Consider the following 6,161-nt stretch of genomic DNA (forward strand, 5'->3'; position numbering starts at 1 on the left):
AGCTTGAAACTTGCACTTCTTCAGACTAGAATTGAATGGGCTATAAAACTGCATACCAGAATTTTCTCTGAAGATTCTGATTAAAAAGTTTGATATTTTGGTGAAAATTTACAGAATTTTAATAATTTTTGTACAAAGGTTGAAATCTGAATTTATTCGTTGTTTGTTGTATACCCAGCTTGACTTTTGTATAAAAATAATAAACATTAAATAAACAAAAAACAAATAGCAAAAACTGACCAAAATAACGCACTCCTATTATTTTGTGGACCACTGTACATACAGTGACCAAAATAGAAATCAGGACTTGACATTTTAGTAGGTTTTGGCTACTTTTCCATAGTTTATTTATTGTTTATTATATATTTTATTCTTTTCCTAACAAACACCATATAATACCAAATTTACAACTTTGTGTAAAAAACTATAAAACTTAATTTTGCAATGTTTCACCAAAATTTCAAACTTTTCAATTAGAATCTTTAGAAAAATATTTTGTTAGCAGTTTTGTAACTCATTAAAATTGAGTATATAAAGTGCGAGTGGAGAGTGCTGCTCATTTGCTTCTGTTTCAAAAAATTGGTCGAACATACTTTGTACTATACTAAAATGTAACGAATTTTTTTAAACAAATTTTACGGGGTAAAAATCTCAAGAAGATAATCCTAAAAATTTATGATGTTACTAAAAGGATACTGTTTCAGGTCTAATACATCTAGGATCATTGAAGAAGGTTTTAAGATCTGTAAGCTGCTGAGGAAAAAATTTGCAAAATTATTTTTTGTCCTGTATTCGGCTCTTATAAATATGGTTACCGTACTTATACGGAAGAAAATGAGCAACACCCTCCACAAGACAAAAATTCTAAAAAATCAACGGTAATTTTTAGCGACTTGAAACTTGCATTTTATGGGCTATAAAACTGCATTCTCGAAATGTTTATATGAAATCTAATTGAAAAACCGAAATTTTGATGAAATTTTTTTAAGTTTAACTAGGTTTTGTGAGCTTTGCGCAAGATTTGAAACTATTATTTTGTACGACACTGTACATACATATGTATGTATTTATGTAAATAAATTTGTATTAAACCCACAGTCCGCCACTTGTGTTGTAATCAGTATTGCCACAGGCAAAATTTTTTTCCTACTAAAATTTCCTACCATAACTAACCAAAACCTACCAAACATTTTTTTTTTTAGTTTTTAATATTTTTATTTTTTTCAATGTCAAATTTATTTAAAACATAGATAACATATAGTAAACCAAAAACACAGCTAGTACAATAAAAACGAGCGTATAACAATTCCTTTTACAGTACAGACTTATCCAAATGTATGTCCTCTACACATAGCGAAAAAGGCGCGTAAAAAATGTCGGCGTAGAAAGAATCTTACCATAGGCGACGGCGAAGAAAGACACACAAACTTATTTTCGCGATCAACTAATGTTACGAGTGTAACAGTTTACTAATTCCCTAAAGAGTTTTTCCAGAATGATGTTTAATCCACGTATGCGCGTCTTTCTTCGCCGGAAAATTTTCAAGCGCATTTTTTCGTAAAAAAGTCAATCGTTATCCAAGGTGTATCAAACTAATATACTCTGGGGTTTCCTTCCAAAACCTTCAGTCCGTCTCTACAGAAAGACCTATTTAATTCAAATGGTACGTTAACTTGCATTGCTTTGTCAGGTAGCCAGTAAGAGTATTAAGTTCAAGGTGTCTTTCGGAGTTCCTGATGGAAGGAGCTATGAATCTCTTTGATTGTCTTATGCCCTTTGACTTCCACCAGTGGGCAGCAATCTTAGATTAATCCCAGCTAACTCCTAAGTAGGTCAGCAGTGTATGCTTTAGATGTAACACAGAATATCTCGGGACCATACAAGCGCATTTGGCATTCACGCTTTGCGAGACAGTCAGCCCTTTCGTTGCTTTCAAACCCTTCATATCACGGAACCCATCGCAGCGTTACGCTATTGTGGGCTCCCAGGTGGTTCAAGAGTTCACAAGTCTTGCCGCCGTACTAAAAGAGTCTAAGGCCTTTAACGCTGCCTGAATATCCGACATAATATTTATTCTGGCCTCATTTGCCTTCTGCGATGACTTTCGTGAACACAGATTTCGATTACGAAGACCTCCGCTTGGAAATTGGTTGGGTGCGAGCCCATTGGCAGACTTTTATGGAATATTGGTCCAAGTACGCCATAAATTATATATGGATATTCATATTGTGTATTGGCGCAATAATAAGGGTATACATTTGTACTTAGGAATCAGGTATATTTACATGTTTTCGACCGCCGTCATACGAACACATCGGTGAAACATTCCTTAACATTAAAAAAGGTTGCCATAATGCTTGGAGATACAAATTTTTCTATTTTTCGCAAATAACTACTTATTACTCATTGGCACGAAACCTACCAAAATCCAATCAAGCCTACCAACCTACCAAATGGGAAAATACCTACCAGTTTTGGTAGGAAAAGCCCATGTGTGGCAACACTGGTTGTAATTTCCTTTGGCTTACGACCAATGTTTCTCTTTCTCTTTTTGTTTTTTTTTTTGTAAACTCGTAATACTTGATTTGCCATGCATGTTGCGAAAATTCAAAGCAGTTTTTAGATTATGACATTGGCCTTCAATTATGCATGTGCAGATCTGTATGTATGTATGCTCATATGTATAAGTTAGTAAATACGAGTCCATTCATATTTTCATACACCCAGCTTCATTTGAATAGGCTTATTATCGGAAAAATTAACCCACACCAACAAATTCATTTTTTTCTTCAAAAACTGCGCAAATATCGTTGAAGTTTTAGGTTAAAAATAGGGTGGAAACAAAGCTGAAGACGAATTGCTTGCAAATTGCTAAAATACACAACATCCAAGTTCTGTTCTATTTACTAAATAATGCACTGTTTTTCGTGTCCATATTCGACTTCGTTTCAACTCTGCTTTTAACCTTAACGTAGGTACTTAGTCTTCTTTTGAAGATTGATGGATTTTGCAAAAAGTGGCGATAATTTGTTTTTACATACAATCCCACTCAGCACTACTACATTATCCGCAAATTGGTTTTGTAAACGCATTTTCAAAAGGCAGTTCAAATCAGAAACAAACGACACCATGAAAAAAATCATTGGCACTACTATTATTAATTTTTTACGTTTTTTTTAAGGAGTAAAAAAATATAATAATTTAATCGTTCACCAGAATAGGTTCAGAGCAAAAATTTTGATAACTTATTAAACCTTGGTTGGAACCCTGCGGCGGATCATATGTGATATTGCGGCTAGAGCGTAGATTTCAAATACGCGAATATGTATACATAGTTGTGTTACTTAAGGTAAAATTAGTCAAGAACGCAGAACTTATACTTAAACGCTGTCTGCATACGCAGAATTTTGTCGATTACTGGCGGCCTCAGTGTGGCTTACTACAGTGTTGCCACTCATCAATACCTTTTTATAAACTTACCTTCACAACTACAATTGTTCGGGCTATAATAGATGCTAGCTAAATATAAACTACTCATTTTCTAACAAAAAACCTTATTCGATAGTAAATTTCTATAGAAGAAAGAAATCAGCTGACACGGAAAAATCTAAATTCCCCAGATTTCTGCGCTACGGAAAACAACTACAGAAATATAATGCGCTGTTGAGTTTTCATTTACATGGCGCTCTGGTAAGCCAGATCGTATCAGCTGACTCGGGCTTACGTACCGGTAGGTTTACGTTCTTGACTAATTTCCTCTTCAATCATTAACCCCATTCCAAAAGAGAACTGATTTAACCGGATTTTGTTCATATACAAGAATACCCGAACGGATATCGGGATATTCGAATAAACGGATATTCTCATCCCCATTATGTACTTTTTTTTTTTAAACCGCCGTTATTTACCCTTATTTATCAACATGCACAAAGAGCACGCACATGTTTATCGTTTGTAGCCAGCTTTAAGGCTCATAGCTCAGTTATGCATACTTGGCATTGCATGAGAGTTGTCACATGAGGGATCTGTTAAAGAGCTTTGCGTGTAGGCGGTTACCCAACGCACAGCAACTGAGCTATACCGGTTTGAATTATACTCACCGGTGTGCATGTGTGTGTATACATATGCATATTTTTGCATACATACATTTGTAATCGTCGTTGACATTGTAGAAAATATGTATGCATATAACCTTGATTTTTGGCTTCTGTGTTGAGCATCTGCCGGGTACCGTGATGCACAGGAAGCAGAAAAATTATTTATATGTATGTGCATACGCTTATTCACACATAATGCTCAATACTACTTAATTACAATTATTGAATTATGATTACTTGACAGTGATTCCGTCTGGTAAAAGATCAATAAAAAAAAACGTTATTTTTGCTTTCACATTAGGTTGACAGAATTTTATTTAAAACTTTTCAATCATAAATCAAACAGTTACAGTGCCGTCAAAAAGTATTGGTTCAGCAATTTTTTCACAATATACGCAACAATTTTTTTCCAGTAGTTTTCCGCCAATTTTTTATAAAAATATGGTTCATTCTACAACAAAAAACATAAAAAAAAAATTCAGCAAATTTTAAACTTTTTAATCAGATTTTTTTGAATTTTTTTGAGTATGCAGATGTGCAACCCAACCAATTTTATTACAATAAAGTACATTTTTTGGTAGCTAGGAATTTTGACTAACTTCGAACTTGCAGTTTTTTTACTAGAATTTAATGGGCTGCAAAAATGCATACTCAAAATAATACTTAGAATGTAGAAAACATTATCTCGTCATAAAATGATGAAACACTGTCGACGTAATTGATAAGCTTGTGAACTCATCTGCCTTTTGTGTAAAACTGTACAATCTGCTTAAAGAAATGTATTTGTTGCTGTGCGAAGCTATGCTATTTATTACATATGTATGTACATACATAAGTAATTATGCAACTGTTACGTCTATACTTGATAAGAATAAGTTATTGACTGAATTTTAAACTACTTACATGTACATGTGTCTATATGTACATACCCAGTAGAACTTGGGAGCATCGTACGATTGCTCGGTGAGTACTCCCTTTGGAGTATACGAATACTACCCATTGCTCCCTATGCTTCTGTGTATAAGCATGTAATTTTGTATACTCCCTTTAACATTGGATGTCCTAGGAGGGGGAGTAATCCCTTTTACCTCCTAAACGAGCAATCGGGGAGCACACACAGAATTATCATCCCACAAACCTTCTAATGGAGCAATACGGGAGTACTCCCATAGTTACCTCCCAGAAACCTCCCAAAAAGACAACAAGGGAGTGCACATAGAAAACATCCCATATACCTCCCGAACGAGCAATAAGAGAGTGCTCCCATTAGAGGCATCCCGAAAGCCTCCTATAGGAGTAATAAGAGAGCAATGATAACGAACATTTTAAATTAGCCAAATAGATTTTGCTATTTATTAAATTTTTTATTTAACTTTTTAATCACGTGCATTTGTGCTAATTTTACAAGACCTTAACAGATATAAGTACGAGATCAGATAAAACATAAATGATACGTCTTACATAATTGCTTAATTTTAGAATTACATTGCAGAGAAATCATATGAAAGTAAAACTTAATAATAACAAAACGGTAAGATAAGATATGCACATATAAGTATGTACTCGTATATGATTTCCTGGTTGTCAAGGATGCTTGCCTGGTCAGGAATCCACCAAGCGGGGAAATTGTGAAGGTGACTTTGCTTATCTGACATCTTTGTCACCCATGCGATGTTTAAACCCGGGGGTCACACTTAAATGCAAACACTAATTTGCGCAATCTGAAAAGTATTTAACGGTATATTTGTAAGTAATACAATGCTTAAAATATTTAAACAAAAGTTGAGGTACATACCAACGGACTTTTATTAAAATCTGTGTGCTATCCAAATTAGATTATTGTGTCCTCCTTATGCGCCTATAAGAAATATTTTCTGTTGTTTTTTTTTCTATGATAATATTTTTCGAAAACACAAAATTTCTATTGAACGACGTGCGTATTGCTCTCATATCAATCAAATAGAAGACTCTTGGATTTCTCGCTTAGGAGACATCACTTTTTAATCCTAAACGAGTAATAACGGAGTACAAAACCGACAAATCTCGCTTATTGCTCCCAAATCA

The 6,161-nt window shown here is 34.2% G+C and overlaps 1 pseudogene; it reads left to right on the forward strand.

The window, feature by feature from the left end:
• LOC108371105 (uncharacterized) overlaps positions 1-6,161 on the forward strand; it is a 25,147-nt pseudogene that overhangs the window by 9,670 nt on the left and 9,316 nt on the right.

Source organism: Rhagoletis zephyria, unplaced genomic scaffold, assembly GCF_001687245.7.
Source record: "Rhagoletis zephyria isolate East Lansing unplaced genomic scaffold, Rhagoletis_zephyria_1.1 Rzeph_scaffold_04706, whole genome shotgun sequence".
Taxonomy (NCBI): Eukaryota; Metazoa; Arthropoda; class Insecta; order Diptera; family Tephritidae; genus Rhagoletis; species Rhagoletis zephyria.